Source organism: Myiozetetes cayanensis, unplaced genomic scaffold, assembly GCF_022539395.1.
Source record: "Myiozetetes cayanensis isolate MyiCay16 unplaced genomic scaffold, myiCay2020 scf158, whole genome shotgun sequence".
Lineage (NCBI taxonomy): Eukaryota > Metazoa > Chordata > Aves > Passeriformes > Tyrannidae > Myiozetetes > Myiozetetes cayanensis.
In genome coordinates this window covers 24,114-42,274 of record NW_026087248.1, presented here as the reverse complement: position 1 = coordinate 42,274, position 18,161 = coordinate 24,114, and the positions used below count along the sequence as shown (strand labels likewise).

The window sequence follows — 18,161 nt, the reverse complement described above, 5'->3', positions numbered from 1 at the left end:
GTTGAGAGGGGACGCAGCTGGGACAGCTGAGCCCAACTGACCCAAGGGATATTACAGACTGCAAGTATAGAAGAAACTTTCCAGAAGATTTAATTCCAGTCGCTCCATAAAGATTTGTTGATACAGGCCAGGATGTCCTTGGCCTTCTTGCCCATCTGGTTCATGCTGGTTCATGTTCAACCTGCTGTCAATCAGCATGCCCAGGGTCCCTTTCTGCCTGGCTGCTCTCCAGCCACTCTGTCCCACACCTGAAGTGCTAGAGGGGGTTGTTGTGGTCAAAATGCAGGACCCAGCACTTGGTCTTGTTGAATCTCATACTGTTGGATTCAGCCCATCTACCCAACCTGTCCAGGTCCCTCTGCAGAGCCCTCCTACTCTCCAGCATATCGACAGTCCCCCTCAACTTGGTGTCATTTTCAAATTTGCTAATGGTAGACTCCACCCCCTCATCCAGATCATCAATAAAGATATTAAACAGGACTGGGGCCAACACCGATCCCTGGGCGAACTCCACTAGTGACTGGCCTCCAATTGGATACAACACCATTCCCCACCACTCTCTGAGCCCAGCCGTCCAGCCAGTTCTTAACCCAGCAGAGAGTGCACCTGTCCAAGTGCAGTGGGTTGACACTGACCAGATATGGATGCCAGGTACCCACTAAAACCACTCTCTCACTCTCCCTCTGCAAGTAGACAGAGGAGAGAAAAATAACATCTAAGGATTCACGAGTTAACGGCTGGGAGAGGTCAGTTACTGATAACCTTCACGAGCAAAACAAAGTGGGGATAGTACTTAAAATTATTAATAACAGGATAAGAACCAAAGAGTGAGAAATAAAATAATCTTAAAAGTACCTTCCCCCCACCCCTCCTTCCTTCCATGTTTTGCCTCCTCCGCCCCAGAGGTGCAGGGAGACAGGGAATGGAGGTTGTGGTCAGTTGTTTTTTCTACTGCTGCTCAGGGAAAGGAGTCATTCTGCTGCTCCTGTAGGGTCTCTCCCACAGGACACAGTGCTTCACAGACCTCTCTGATGTGAGTCCATCCCACAGGCAACAGTTCTTCATGAAACTGTTGTCCTGTGGGTCACTCCTCCATGGGGTGCAGTCCTTCACAAATGAGTTGTACCAGGGTGGGTTCCCCACAGGGGTCACAAGTTCTTCCTGAGAAAAACCTGCTCCAGCGTGGACTTCCCTGTCCATGGACTGCAGGTCCCTGGCAGGACTCTGCTCCATCTTGCGCCTGCTGCAGGGTCACAGCCTCCTTCATGCATCTACCTGCTCCATCATGGGCTTCTACATGCGCTGCAGGTGGGTCTCTGCACCCCGGTGGTCCTCCATGGGCTGCAGGGGGACAGCCTGCTCCACCATGGTCTTCACCACGGGCTGCAGGGGCCTCAGTTCTGGCACCTGAAGTACCTCCTCCCCCTCCTTTTGCACTGACCTTGGTGTCTACTTTGTTGTTCCCATGTTCTCACTCTGCTCTTCCCTGGTTGGAATTTGCTTCTGCACAATACCTTTCTGTTCTTAAATTTGTTATCACGGAGGCTTTACTATCACTCCTGATTGGCTTGGCCTAAGCCAGCAGCAGGAAGTCTGTCCTGGAGCCAGCTGGCATTGGCTCCACCAGACAGGGAAAGCTTCTAACAGAAACCACCCCTGTAGCCCTCCCCCGCTACCAAAACCCAGACACAGAAACCTGCAATGGTTGAGGGTGGATAAGGAGCAGTACTCCAGGCTAGAGGCTTTTCCCTTTTACCTCTAGTCCTGGAGGGGACCGTGCCCCCTCCCCCCCCAGCACATGACCCCCATAGCCTCCTCAGAGACCACAGGACAGCAGTAGCAGGGAGAGAGGCAGAGAGAGCATTTATTGTTCTGGGTAGTGACTTAAATAGCTCTTGGGGGGATTACAAAGTGCCCATTGGGAATTCAGGGGGTCTTACAAACAACCAATTACAATAAGGGGTTAACAACCAATGGGTAAGCTCTCAGTTATCTCTTAGACATTCCAAACTAGAGATAAGACTGAGGAACCTTGGGAAGAAGAAGGGTGAGTTTACACAAAGAGTTACAAAGCCATTTTGGAAGCATGTTCACTTAAACAACATTCAAACTTCTGCATTCTTTTATATATTGCAACAGAAACCCACTACACCAAACCATGGGTTGCCTGCTTTTCCAGCAGTATACTATGGGAGATGGTGTCAAAAGCTTTGATGAAGAACTGGTAGACACATCCACAGCCTTCCCCTCATCCACCAGGTGGGTCACCTAATCATAAAAGGAGATCAGGTTGGTCAGGCAGGACCTGATCCTTCTAAATCCATGCTGGCTGGGTCTGATCCCCTGGCCATCTGGTAGGTGCCTCAAGATGATCTGTTCCATAACCTTGCTGGGCACCGAGGGGTCAGGTTGACAGGCCTATAGTTTCCTGGATCCTCTTTACGGCCCTTCTTATGGATGGGTACCACATTGACCAACTTCCAGTCAACTGGGACCTCCCCAGTTAGCAAGGACTGTTTATAAATGATGGAGAGAGGCTTACCAAGCTCTTCTGGTAGCTCCCTCATCACCCTAGGATGGATCCCATCTGGTCCCATAGACTTGTGAGTGTCTAAGTGGTTCAGCAGAACACTAACTGCTACCTCCTGGATTGCAGGGGTGCTATTCTGCTCCCCATCCCTGTCTACCAGCTCAGGAAGCTAGTTATCCTGAGGACGACCTGTCTTATTGTTGAAAACTGCGGCAAAGAAGGTGTTAAGTACCTCAGCCTTTTCCTCATCTTTGATAACTATATTTCCAACCGCATCCAATAAAGAATGGAGGTTTTCTTTGCCCCTCCTTTTGCTATTAATGTATTTATTTATAAAAACACTTTTTATTATCCTTTTCAGGAGTGGCCAGATTAAGTTCTAATTGAGTTTTTTCCTTTCTAATTTTCTTTCTGCATGACCTAATGACATCCTTAAACACTTCCTGAGTTACCTGCCCCTTTTTCCAAAGGTGATACACCCTCTTTTTTTCCCTGAGTTCCTGCAATAGCTCCTTGCCCAGTCAGGCCGGTCATCTTCCCTGCCAGCTCATCTTTCGGCACATGGCGACAACCTGCTCCTGCGTCTTCAAGATTTCTTTCTTGAAGTATGTCCATCCTTCCTGGACCCCTTTATTTTTAAGGGCTATTTCCCAAGGTACTGTTGCCTAAATGGTTGTGGGGAAAAAAAGACTCCAAGCCAAATTAGATAAGGTCCCAAAACCCCCCCAGACCCAATTTCCAAGAGGCGTGGCAGGGGCAGAACCTGGGTGGTAACAGGACGGGGATTGGGCGAAAATCATTATAAAACCTGTGGACATCTGTATTTCGAGAGGACACGCTGAGGGTATTCCAGAAAGCCTGGGGGGCTCATTAAAACTTTTGTATCCTTATCTTATCTCTTACCTAATTTGGCATGTAAATAAAGTATTGTGGTTAGATTTAGAAGGAGAAGAATTTAGAAAATAAGATATGTTGACTAGCCAATAATAATCGTGTGAACAGTGTGTGTTTTATGTGTGTGACCAATAATAGGTTAAGTAGTCAAATATGTGGTAGTTATTGAATTGTATAAAAGTAAGTATAATTTCCAATAAAGATGAAGCTTCCAAAACATCATATTGGTGTGTGTGAAGTTTCCACTGGGTCTCGCACATGGTTACATGCAGTATTCCAGGTTTGACATAAGTACCAAATAGAGTGGGATAATCCTGTCCCTTGATTTTGTGACTATACAATCCAGGTCATATTTTGCCTTTATTACTTCAAGTACTGTAAATGTTAAGCTTGGATGATCAAATTATATTTTACTTGTAATCTGGTCTGGTATTACAGTTTAGAAAGGATCTCCATTATTCACTGCCTAAACAAACAAAACTGTAGTGAAATAACAGGATTGGAAGGACCCTCCTAAAACTTTACCAAGGTATTGAAAAATTATGAAAGTACACGGGAAAAAAATGGTTATGGTCAGTCTTTATAAATATTTGTCAGGCACCTATACATATATTTATTTAAAACTGAGGAGAAAATAGTCTGCTGTAAGATTCCAAGAAGGATTTAGCCTTCTTATCATCTTGTCTTGTTTTAATTTGGATTATCTGCACCAGAATTATGAATGTTTTCTCCACTTCATATCATATGACCATGTTTAACCCTCCTGGTTCTGATATGATGTTAATAGATTTGTGTATCAAATTTATTAGAACTTTAATGCCTAAACAAAGCATGTTAAGATGACTTCTTTATGCCATTTAAAATAACAAACTATACTGAAACAGGCTAAGGTTTAATAAATGAATGTATTACTTAAGATCAAAGTGTATAACTTTTTAAATATAAAGCAATGTTATTTCACACATTGCTTTCACACCCTATCTGCACTAATCTCCATAACTGAAGAAACGTTTTTTGCCAGTGTCAGTTTTGTGTCTGTACGTTCAACTGAAAGAAAGCTTCATTTAATAGGAGGACTTGATCAAAGTCATCTTCACAGTATGTATGACTGTCAAGAAATCACAAAGTGAAAAAAATGTGATGACTTTATTGGTTGAATAAAATATTGAATCCTTTATGCATCTCCAAGTTTTTATTAAGTGCACAAGATAGTCAACAATTTAACTGTAAATTTGCATCAGAAATAACTTATTAGCTTACATGGGGGCATTAAGAATCTGAAATTAATGCATTCTGAATCCATTACATGGACAAGTGTCCCTCTACTTTAAAGGGGCATATTTCACTGTTACCAGTAACATGTTCTAATGACTGTACTAGCTAATGAAGAAATAAACATTTTCTGTTACATAACAGCATTCTGCATGCTGACTTTGAACTACAGATGATTTATTTTACAATTGCTTTTCAGGGTGGATTAAAAGAATGAAACGCTGGACTACAAATAGATTAAAAGGATTAAAAAGCAGGGGTTGTTTTCTCATGCACTGACTAAACCTTTACATTCACTTACACTTTTGTGAATTATCTGCTGGTGGAGAGTTTTCCAGATAAAGCATTCATTTTGACTGCCACTCTGCTGGCTGTGCTGGCTGTTAGGACTATGGACACAGCGAGACCCTGTATCATGCCCACAACTGCTTCGCCTGTGCTACCACCTCGAGGGAAACCAGGGCGAGCAGGCAGACCAATGATTCTCCAGGAAGGACTTCCTGTCAAGTACAACTGCCCCTTGGACTCACCCCAACTCTCTTCAACTGGCAGAGGACGCAGGGAAAAAAGGAAACAGGGTCTATCCTGCCTTTCCACCGTGGGGCCCGAGGGCGACGGGAACATGCTGAAACCCCATTAGACTGGCCTACCGAGCATACCTGCTGGTTTCCAGGAATGAGTACCGCTCAGGCAAGATCTGGAGACAACGCTGGAAAAAATACATATGCCGTTCTTTCAGGAAGTCCAGTCGCTCCACCTCCCCCAAGTTCAACGTCAGCCTCGCTACCGCCATCTTACCCCTGCCTGTAGTTGGTCCGTACAATCCTACATCATATGCGGCTGCCGCGGGACACAGACAGGCACCAGTCCCATCCACTGGGTGTGAAGCTCTCTTGCTGACTGCTTCAGTATTGTCTGCCAGTTCTCCCCACAGACCTAGGCTAGACAGACCCACCTCCCTCAGTGGCTCAGCTCCCCGGTGGGGGCTCTCCGGGTCCACCTCACTCCAGAAGGACAGGGAGGGGGAGAGAGTAATTGCTTACTTTGACAGCTGCCAGTCAGTTCAATACGTACCCAAGATACTATTAGGCAAAATGACTACTTATTGTTTTATTACAGATGGTGATATCCTGCAGGTAAATCCTGAAACTTTAACTAATTATTCGTGTCTCAGGAAATAGGTAGCAAACTGCATACAAGAGTTTTATCGACATTCATAAGGGGTAATAGGAGTAAATAAAATCAGGGTTACTATTTCTCATATACCAATCTGAAATTCGAGGAGAAATATAAAAAAAAAATTATCATAGTGAAGAACTTGCAATACAAACTGAAATGTATGTCATGATGAAAACACTGATAGCATAACAAAAATCAGTTCAAATACAACACTCACAAAATACAAAGGTAATGAATGTCATTAGATTGAGCAAATTTTATGAAAATTCCTTAAGAGAGTTGGCCACTTCATATGGAAGGAAATCATCGTCCTGTAAAAATGATAGGCAGATGCCTCTTTAAAAAACTCTTTATAAATATTTTTATATTGGTATGTGTGTGAGAAATATCTCAAATTAAAATTTCGTAGACGACCAAATAAAGTGAAACAAAGAACTTTATTTTCAGCACGCACTGGGTGCGGTCAGGTTTACCTCGTGCCAGGGCCTGAGAGCACACCTGAGATGGGGGGGTCAGTTCTTTTAAGGTCTCTCAATTTGCATAACTGTTCCCTTGTCCCTCCCATGCTCAGTTCTACTCCCTTTCTTCCTTAAAAGGCAATATAGCCTTTTTCTTGAGCCCGATTGGGTCTCTCAGGGCCGGCTCACACTTCCCTTTTCCAGTCCATTGGTTGTTTTAACCAACCTATCAGATTGTTTCCCTGTCTCAACCACGTGGTCCCTTGGCAATGAGCCCTGGCTGGTCTCATCGTCTTACAGGTTTCCAGGTTCACCTCTATACAGCAATAGTAAGCAACAGTAACATGATCACAACTATTAACAGGTCATGGCTGCAACAGAACTGCAGCCACAGGAAACTGCAGAACACCCCTGATCACAAAAACTCCTCATCATGAGGCAATCATGGAAACCCTGCTTGTAATAAAATCGTTTCATTTATTTCTTACATGTGTCCATTGTTCTCCTTAATTATAAGGGATATGTAAAAGTGATTTTGAACATGTTGGTCCAATCTCTTTTCTGCATTCCTCACAGCTCATGATAGGCCTGTAAAACCTGGACAGGTCTCTGGCTACATGAATTTCAACCTTACAGCAAAACAGAACAAAGAAATCTCTTCTTTTTGATCCATCACATAAAGAGTTACATATGCTCATTGGATCTTTATTGTTTACATAAGTGCAAAATAAACAAAACTAATCTACATAGTGCAAAGGAGACTTTGACCCATACTACCAAGAGGAAACATAGCGGAATCTTTTATTCCGTGGAATGAAGAGGGGCAACAACTGTTTGTTTTCATTACTTACATATCTACATACAGCAACCGTGTCTCTTAACTTTCTCTTTAACATGAAGAATAATAGATTGTAAGGTGTTTTTCCCAAACTGTTTTCACACTGAAGTAAACAAAATCACCTCTATATTTAAAAGGAAATATGGGCTTGAATAAACCCATAGAATTTAGATAGGGAGGAAAAGCAACATCTTTGTCTAGAAAAAAGTTTCATACACTTTCTCAGGCATAGACAGATGTTGCTATTCATAGTGAATCCAAAATAGATTTGAACTTATTAAGGATTTTAAAAATATTTATAAGATTATATTACAGAAGGAAGCAGACAAATGTAACACAAATACATGCATGAATTGAGAGGTAATTTTGCACTTACTCTTGAAATGGAATACTTTTCTCCTTTTCAGCATCCTCTCTCTTTTCAAACTTTTCAAGTTCCTCTTTTTCTTTCCTCTGCAAGGTATACCCTTCCAACACTAACTTCACACAGCATTGGTGGTGGCATTTCTGTTGCTTTTTCTCCTTCTCTGACTTTTAATCGTGATTCTTGTCACATTGCAAATGCTATTGTTTTCTGTTTTCTCCACGTTTCAATTCCAGCTTGTGGTCTTATCCTTTCTTCTGCTTTTTGCTTCTGAACTTCATCACAACAAAAAGACATTTTCTTGAGCATTTTTTTCTGAATTCTCTTTCTCCTGCAAGATTTCTTCTTTTTCTTGATGCTCTGGGGATGCCCAGAGCTGGACGCAGTACTCTGGGTTTGTGTCTCACAAGACCACAATGGATATAGTGAAACAGTTTAATTTTAATTTTGAAAATTCTATTTCCAGAGGAAGAATATATTTACTAAGTAAATGAGAATTACACTAAGGAAATTCAGGCTTAACTTTTTAAAACCATGGTTACAGAAATTTTATCCAAATGTCTTAACTACTACAAAGGTGCTTGGATATTCAATACATTTTTTAAGGCATCTGTAAATCTCAAAAGAAGATTGCCCTTTAAGTGGAAATTTTTCACACCGTGACAACACAAAGTAACTGAAAATTCCTGCTTTCTCTAAATTCTACTTTTCTATATACACACACATCCATATTGCCTACAAAGCTTTGGTAACCTACAAACGTATTAAAATAACCAGGTCTTTATTTTTTGTGTGAATGTAGGTATTTCTTTTACACTATCATTCGCTGCAATAAAAACAATTACAGTATCTAGACAATGTACAAATTTTATCTCTTTCTTTTCCATGCAAACATTTCAACATGTGTGGGTAGCATACTGTTTTTCCAAATACAGGATTTCAGCAACCCCAGAGCTGTATACAACTTTGTGGTCTACCCTACTAACAAGCTCCAAAATATTTCAATAAAATTAAATTAAACACAGAAGATTCAGAATCGAGTATGCGATCATATAAACAAATTATTACAGGGCATACTCACAGAGGCTGAGATGAAGTTTCACATGTAAACTTACTCTAGAGTTTGGGAGTTTTCAAAAGACTAACAGATCTTTGTTCACCATACATGTTTTTTTCTTTTTTTTTTTTTAATGTAAAACAAATATAATTTGTTCAAATTTTAAGTGCACTAGAATTCACTTTATCTCTTAACCTGCTCTAGGTTTCATGGAATTATTTCAAGCTTGTCATGATACAGTTCATCACATATTATGTTTTACCTGCAATATATACTTCACGTTCTAATTCAACTAATACACCTGGACCCCAATAACAGGGTTTCTTTGAGGGGACATTATTTAGTAGAACTAGACATTCCAGACAAAAAAACCCAAAACAAAAAAAATAAAATAAAATGGGAAGTCATTAAATTTGTAGAAAATGGTCCTGTGACAATTTTATGAGACAAAATAGAACTGAATTCTTTTTTTCTGAAGGGAAAAGATTACAAGAAGTTTTAAAGTTTTTGTAAGATACTTGCTAGTGGTTCCAAAATTTGTATGGATAGGAGAAAGTCTTGATACCAAAAACAAACTTCTTAACACCAATTTGTAGATGTTAAAAGGGGCATTCTTCTTTATTCAGCACACTGGGCATTTGGAGGATAGCTCCTCTAATCCAATGTGCCAAATGACAGATGTACAGGGCTTTTTATTACACATACTCTTTGCATATTCATTTTGTATTCTCAATACATATTCATTAGTTTGCTTTACATAGTCACACCCCTATTGGAAGTCCTTCTTTGGTCCTTCTGGGTCTTCGTCATCGTCTTGACCTCAGTTCTTGAGGAGGCACAGTGTCACTGTGTTTCACCACCAAAAACTGTAACGCTTGTTCTTTATTTTATCTGGGTACACATTGCTTAGTTTATATCCTGTTTGTTTGGATTACAACCCTTATCTAATTCTCTAGGACTTCTCTAAGATTATACTGTTCCTTATTTGGGCATTCTGGGATACTGTGAGTAAAGTTTCTAGTTCTTCTATCAGTCTTCTGTAAGTAAAATAAGACTCATCAATGGCTTCATTACACATATGTACACCCTTGTATTGAGCTACATAACCACGAGCAGGGATTAGGTTTTTGAAAGGGTTGGGGTTTTTAATATTTAAAATATTTTTCAAAATTATCTAACAACATTCCTTTCCTTTGCTATCGAAAAAATTATCATATGCACTTGAAGAAGACCTTATTTTTTTTCTAAAGTAACTTTCAAAGATGAACCCTCCTCAGAAGCTCCCAACTGCTTTTTCTGGCATAGACGGTTGAATTATTGAAAGAAAAGAAGAAAAGACGCCCCCCCCCCCAAAAAACAAAACAAAACAAAAAACCACAAAAAAACACCAAAGCAAACAAACCCAAGACAGGATAATTTATAAAAAACCAAAACAAAACAAAAACCGTCTTCAAGAATATCTAGAAACATAGTGTTGCAAAATGTGGAATATATCAAAATTATCTTAGGATGTTCTTTGATGTTTGATCTTTGCCTACTTTCAAGTCTAATCAGCAACAAAGGGGACTTAATCAGTGAAACAGGCGGTAACCAGCATCCCATAGTCAGGGACATCCTGGAACTAACTAGCTCTAAGGATGAAGTAAATCAAGATGTTGTTGTATGTCAGTAGAACAGATAGTAGTTAGCATTTACTCAAACCCTTACTCAAGGACATTCTGGAACTAACAAGTTTTATGCATGTAGTAAATCAAGATATTGATGTATGTCTATATATATGTTGCCAACTTGGCAAAAGACTCAAGGTCCATGTATCCTATAGCTGAATTATCTTCATTATAATGCTAAAAGTCATGCCTACAGGTCAAAAAGACCCCTGCCCAGGTGAAGACTCTTCCCCTGAACACGCGTAGAAGCTAGTTGGGATTATGTAACTTGTATGGAAAATACTAACCAATCATAATAGAGGGGTTGTACTTGGGAGGTTACTAGTGCTGAACTTCTGTGTATAAATAATGGAGGGAAAATCTGGAGGAGTGTGCTTGATTTGTGGAATACCACCGAGCACCCAGGCTTGCCCAACTTTTATTTATTCCAAATAAATATTCAATGTGTCTCTTAAGTGTGGGTTCGTTGCACACTGGGTAATGAATCCAATTTTTGTGGACAATGATTTGCAAAATTGTACTTTTGTCCCCTTCAGACTACAGAAATGAATGTTTAAGGTAAAAATAATCTCATCTCCCCCAAATAAAATGTTTACAAGTACATAAGTACACAAGTACACTTCTTTTTCCCAAATAGAAATGAAATGCAAGAAAAAATATCTGAAGTACAAGGCCGTTGTTAACTTTTAAGGTTCTTATGTTCGGATATCAAGGGTAATTTAAAAATTACATACATTTAATAGATAAACCCCCCATTGTTAAACTGCCTCTTCTATGTAGGACAAAGTAATTCAGACATTGTGTAAAAGTCTACTCTGAATTTATCAAAGACACCATAGTCAAAGTAACTGATTTTTAATGGGCATCTTCATGCTTGGTTAAAATAAGCTGCTTCTTAAGTTCTTTATTATGAATAAAACTACTTTAAATAAATTCATCTATTTCTGCTTCATAGACACTGCAGACCAAAGGAACAACAGCAACAAGTAATCAAATTGTCAGGTTAGTCATAAAAACAAACCAAAAAACCCCACAAACATTGTTCCTATCATCTCAAACCATGAGCTTCACGGTCAAGGACACATAGGTAACCAAAATTAGGTTATTTTAGACAAAGTTGCATCTCATGGATGGCATCTGGATGTTGGTGCACCACTGCCAGTGGTTTACTTGAGTACAGTTATAGAAAAATGTAATTGTATATACTTATTTGAGAAGTAGAAGTTAAAAAAATTCAGAATTCTTTTCTTTTGCAGTTATCAAGTGCAGCCTGTGCTTTGTCAGGATCTTTTTCAGTCTCCATGTTGTCCCATCTGTCTGATCTGAGAAAAAGTTGGGGTTGTGTGTTTCCAATAAACTTTTGTTTGTGACCCTGAAAAAGACAGGTGTGTATCCTTCAAGAAATAGAGGTACAGACTAAATGGATCTAAAGTCAGCAGTGTTCAGCCCTGCTAGTGATGGAAAACTGTGTCTCCTTTCCAAGTTACTGGCAAGCAAAACCAGAGGTGGCCTTACTAATGTCAGAAAATACCAATGGTGCTGTTGTTGTCAGGACTGCCGAAAGACAAAAGCCAGGCGCAGTATGATGATGATCAGAGTGTCTGCTTTATTGCTCAGTTTAGCTCTATTTATACACCTTCTGTGAGTAGAACTTTATATACCCTTCTATTAATAGCCCTCTGTCTATGGTCTATTATTAACCCAGCATAAACCTTACACACAATTGGACATTCATATCTTATATACATTCTCCTCTCATTGGTCAGTTTTGGCACCTTCTCAGACTTTCTCACTGCTCTTGTAAATCTTCAGGGAAATGGTTTTAAAGCATCTAAGTCTATGTTATAAATGCTCGCGACAATAAATCGGAGGAGCCAATTTCTATTAATTATAAGTAAATTTATTAGCAAGCAATAAGTGAACAAAGCAGCGTTGGGTGGCCGGGGAGTCAGTACTCCACCAACGGCTCACCCCGAACAGAGGAATCATCCCTTCATTTATACAGTCTCTAGTTCTTAGATACGTGACTTTTCGTTATCTTCTGCTTGTGTCTGCATATGGTTATCGGTTGTTAGGTGGTCATAATCTGCCTTCTGGTGGTCGTTGGGATGAAGGTTGGAGTCTTCCTCAGGTGTCCCTTCTGTGACCTATCGTTTGTTCATGGGCTGTCAAAGCATCTCAGTACATATGTTAATTATCAGCAAGCAGCTATTTACTTTGTTGTTTTAGTAAGATAACAGCTAAACACCCACTCCTTGTTTCTCCTAGATAACAGTTAACCCCCCCCCCCACTCCCACATGTGATTTCACGAACAAAATTAACCCGTTCATTACAGTCTATATCCTCCACCTCTATATCCTTCATCAGGGGATCTGCGGACCCGCTGCCTACCCCAACAATCCCCCCTTTTTGTATTTGTGCCACAAAAATTGCCTGTGTTGTCTTCTTCAGGGTCCTTTGCAGGAGACACACAAGACATGGCAACATAAGTAGCACAACTACAACAACAAACAACACAACCCTGTTTTGACAAGAGACAAAAGCCATCCTGATAGTCCCTATCCACTAAACAGATTATTTAGCCAGTCCCAATCATCATCAATCTGCAATTTTTATTCTTGCTTTTAATTTTTGAATACTAATATGTATCGACTCACTATGATCAGACAAATTCATACAACACATCCCCTTAAAATCTTAACACCCATGTAAAGTATTTTTAAGTCCATACACATAGATGTCTACCCAGCTTTTCTCATACAGCTTTTTTTCCAGTCACTCAATAGGTGGCTGCCAGGGTTTTGAAGTTGTTAACTCACTTGTCTATCATTGGTTTCTGTGTTGCCATAGTTATTATATTGTCTCCTTGCATTGGTTAGCCGAATGACCAATCCCCTCCTTTCCCCAGCAACCCTTATAAGCAGCGGAAGATTTGAATAAAGAGCTCTTCGCTGCTGGATTCCCTGCATGCTGCATAGTCTCTGTCTCCTGGCATAGGTGCCTCCGGCGCCTGTCCCTGCCACGAGGGACGGGCGGCGGGTGTGTGTGTGTGTGTGTGTGTGTGTGTGTGTGTGTGATCTCAGCCCTGAAAACTTTCACAGAGCGACTGGTAGTGACCCTCCAGAAACCCCGCAAACTGCAACAGGTGGCCACCTCAGTCATCCTTCATTCACACATAGTTAGAATTTTATTATGCTTTTGCATTTTAATCACACATTTTAGATTTTAAGTAGTTTTTGACCTTGTGTTTCTCAGTCTGTCATTTCTTGTAGTCATATTCAACAACCCCACCTGTCCTGAAGAGGAATCAATACAAGGAATATAGGGCTTAAAAGACCTAAATGAGATCCATTCTGATCCAGCACCAGTTTATGTGCATGCATATTCTCCCCCCCTTTTTTTTTTGTTTTTAAAATATGTTTGGTGTGTAAAATGCTCTCTTGACAATAACTTGTTCTATGAGTGAGTTAGTTTTGTTTTAGAATACCAAAAGCTAAGGAACTCATGGATATAATACTGGCAAGTAACTTTTGCATTTTTGCATCTTGTAGTAATTTGAGTTTTCTATGCAGCATAACAGAAACAATGTCATTTGAACTAAAAGAACACAAGAAAATAATGTCTGAACACTTTAAATTCCCAACTGAAATGCACTTAATGTGTTTCATAGTTTAAGTGTCACTGTTATGACTATTATCTGCTATCGATGTTATTTCAGTTTGGGCGGCAACTTTTAGTCAAGTCACAGTTAATAAGACAGCATTACATACAGATCATTCATCCAGTTACTAAGTAACAGTTTACATTTGAAAGGTTGTGCGGTTAGAGCTAGGCAGCTCCTGCCTGGTTACTAGGTAACCCTTTGTTTTCTCTCTTAGATCTTATCTCATTCCACACAAAGGTGGAAATTTCAACCTAAAAAACTTTTTCTTCTCTTTTCCCTGGTAAAAATTGACTTTGCAGAATAAGATATCTTGTAACTAGGCATTGTAGTAAATTATTCTACACAAGAATCTATCCTGTAATTTTTAAAGATTTGTCTGCAAAATACAGAAGGTTCTCGGGAGCCATACAACAAGACACCATCCATCCACCACACCAGGAGCAGGGGGAGGGGGGAGGAAGGTGGGGGACAGCAGACCCAACCCCGGCACCACATCATCTCCACCCCGCCGTTTCCGGCACGCTCCTCCAGTTGTTCTTGATCTTGTTTCCTGAAGCTGACTGCATCCCCAATGTTTGTCCCTGGAAAGCAAACACTGCTCAGTAAAATGTTCTGCTTTATGACATTGTGCGCAAACCACATTGGTAGAGGAGCTGTTGGCAGTAAAGGTGCTGTGGGGGGCACCACTTCCTAAAATGTTCAGTCCACCCACAGTTAAAACATGTCCCTTCAACTCTCACAGTAACAGCAAAGACCCTAGGGAGCTCCTGCATTTGAAAAGCTACAGACTTGCACATGTTCCAATTATATTCACTAAGGTAGCACCCACTGGGAGAGGCAACAAAGTTGCAACAAAGTCCATTTGCAATCCTCATTAGCGTCATCTTGGGCTACCTGCAGAAGCAGGGCATCTCTCTTCACACTTGATAGCTATCACCACACTCACACAAACAAAATTTTGAGTCTTTGTTATGTGTTATGATTATGAAATGAGAAATTGGTACTGTTGTTTCTCACCCTTAGAGTAGCAATGTTTAACTCTGTGTTTCTTTGATCTTTGAATTACTGTTTTGATGAGATTATAACCTCTAAAGCAAACATATTTCTGTATCTTGTTCAATTTAAAATTTAAAGACATATAAGTTCTTCATAAACATTGTTAAAGTTCAAAGATAATATAAACACTCCTTTCGGGGCTATGTTGCGGGTGGGTTTCTACGGGATTCCATAGAGTGAATGGTTGTCATAGTGACCGTGTTTAAATCGGCACTGTCTTGTTCATCTGCTCTCCTTTGTAGTGTGTGTGTGTGGGGGCCTCTCTCTTTCTGCTTCCCCTTGTTTTCTCACTAACCCTCCAGCTTACCTTGCCTTCCTGCCTCAGCTTGTCTTCAGCACCCATTGTGGATGGGGGGGGGCAACCTCGGTCCTGAACTCAAGTGGCCCCGACCCCGATGTTCTCCGGCTCCAGCTTGGCTCCATAGAACCACCCCCCACTGCCGGTGTCAGTCCTCGTCTCGCAGTCGAGGTTGCTTCACCCTGCCCCCCAGCGCTGAGCCACTGCAGACCCCATGCAGAGCAGTTGTTTCTTTGAACTTTGAGTCGTGACCGGTCATCATCATACTTATTGTTACGTCACCAAAACAGAGCATTCCAAGAAACTATCCGCTTCTAGTCTGCACTCATACTTTGTCTCATTGTGTCGTAAAGTTCTTGGTGGTTCACCTGTCCCAGGTGTCACAAATACAGGTCCAGACCTTTTGCAGCACCTTGCTACTCTCTGCTTCACCAAAGTCCGTCCTCACCGCACCTCGTCCTGTGGTTTTGATTCCTCGCTGGGAATTACTCCAGTTCCAATCCCTTGGTGAGGATCAAATCCAATCCTGGCCCTTTGTTTGGAGTCATGTCATCATTCTATGGTTCTGATCCCTCGTTAGTCATCACGCCGGGGTCACCAGTTGTTGTTGTCTGGACGGCTGAAAGACAAACACCAGGCACAGTATGATGATGATCAGAGTCTGCTTTATTATTCAGTTCAGTTCTATTTATACACCTTCTGCATCAACACGGTGCCACACCACTTTTGATGGCAACCCCTTATGGGCACGTTGACATGGTGGAATACTTGTTGGACTATTGCTCTGCTTCTATAGAGTTTGGTGTTTTGGTTAATTTTGATGGTGAGACCATTGAGGGAGCTCCACCATTATGGGCAGTATCAAGAGCTGACCACTTGAAGGTGGTTCAGTGTCTCTTAGATCACGGTGCATCTGTCAACAACACAACTCCACAAAATTCAACTCCACTTAAAACTATCTGTTTTGACAGTCACCTGGAAATAGTGAAATATCTTGTGGAGCACAAAGTAGACTTGGAAGTATCAAACTGTCATGGGCATACATGCTTGATGTTCTCATGTTACAAAGGCCACAGGGGGGTCCAAGATGGTGGGCAGGTGGGTGGCCACAAGCTCGGTGGGCTCCTGCAACTGGGTGATGGGTGGTGAGGGACCAGCTCCTGCTCCCATAGCCCATCGCCGCACTGCATGCATGGGAGACACTACCACGCTGATCTGTGCAGTTGACATCGTGGAGGAGCCATTGGGAGCTCTGTTTCCATGGTGGAGTGACCAAACAGTTGGCGGATGGCTACCTGCCCTGCAGAGTGGTCTCCAGGCCGCGAAACTGGGCCAGGTCGGGTCGGACCATCTGTTCCTCTCAGAAGGGAGTCACCAATGACTAGTACCCTTCTATTTTTCTTAACTGAGGAGGTTGTGATGCAGGTGATACGTTGACCTTTCCTAGGCACCCCCTCCAACCTGGATGGACCTTCATCTATATTCTCATTTCCTTGGTCCTCATATTCTAGAGTCTCATATCTATTGTATAAGGGCATCTGGGATGGTGAGGTAGATTGGGAGGGATTTCATTTACCACTCCGAGCAGAAACCTGTTTCCCTTCCCCTCTTTCTCTAAGGTCCCCTCCTTCTGCCTTGTAGTGAGAGGGTAGGGAATCCATTGCTTCTTGTGAAGTGGATGGCAGGTCCATTTGTCTAAGGGGTGGTAGAGCGTGACTCCACCAGTTAATCTCCTCCTCAGAGTCCCTAATACTTCTTAGTCTTTCTTCTTCATCTCAGTTTTGCCACTGGGCTAAGTAGATCTTCCACCTGATCACACCTCACACAGTTGTTTTCTCTGCTGCCCTCTGAGAGCAGTGCCAGGCTCTGGCATTCCCTGCAGTCTGAGACCTGGACCACTGCATGTTTTCATGGCAGCTCCATCTGGGCCACCACAACCTTTCTGGTGCACACAGAAGATGTGACTTTAGGTTGAATGGATACCATGGCTAAGTTCCTTCTGAGACAGGGATGACCACCAACTGAGCTAAGTACTTGAACTGCAGCACCTCAGAGCCCTTCTGCACAAACTGCCGCACTTCGCCCTGACTGACGTGCCACACCCCTGGCCACTCATGCTCCCCTGGAGGAGGGTTTTGTACATGTGGGGGTGGGCAACGTCTCTGCTGGTGTCCCCTATGCTGAGTCAGAACCGCCTCTGAAGTCGCGGTTCCACCGCTTCCCACTCCCAGGCTATTGCAAAATAACTGCTGCTGAGTCTGCAAATCCAGAGAGAGGAATCCCTTGTTGTCGTAGTGATGATTCCCAGGTTATTGCGAAATGGTTCCAAAAGTACTCTGAAGACAGTGTTTTGTTGATTTCCATGAGTCTTAGCTTGGTTGGACAGTGAAGAAATGGTTGAGCGCTCCGGCAAAGACTTGAAGAGTCCGTGGTGCTCCGGGGGGGGCAAAAAAGGTACAGAAAGAGCAGTTCCATCCCACACCCACCTTTTATCTCTTGTCTCCTGGGTTTCTGGGATACTCCATTCCATGGACCCACCTTTCCAGTGGGTCTTGAGACCCCCAGGGACAGTCTTCCCCCAATCCAGTTCAGATGGGGCAGTCCCCATGCTCCGAAATTACATGGTGGTATGAAATATTCATCACTGAAAAATCCTTTCCATTTGATTAAAACTACAACACCTAGGAATCAGAGGAATGCATACAAACCCTGAAGGGGAAGAAGTAATGGTAGAAGCTACCACTCTTTCCATCAAAGGTTAATCATAAGTCATATAACAGAAATGTCCTTTCTTCCTTCAGTTTGTGCAACTTAGGCACAGGAGCAAAACTTCCTAAGGTATTAACTGATCATTATTTTTAATAATAATATCAACAATAAGTA

At 41.8% G+C, this 18,161-nt stretch overlaps 1 pseudogene; it reads right to left on the bottom strand.

Moving 5' to 3' along the window:
- The window catches only part of LOC126637653 (geranylgeranyl transferase type-1 subunit beta-like), a 37,003-nt pseudogene extending 31,514 nt beyond the window's left edge, over positions 1-5,489 (bottom strand).
- Positions 5,490-18,161: the final 12,672 nt, after the last annotated feature.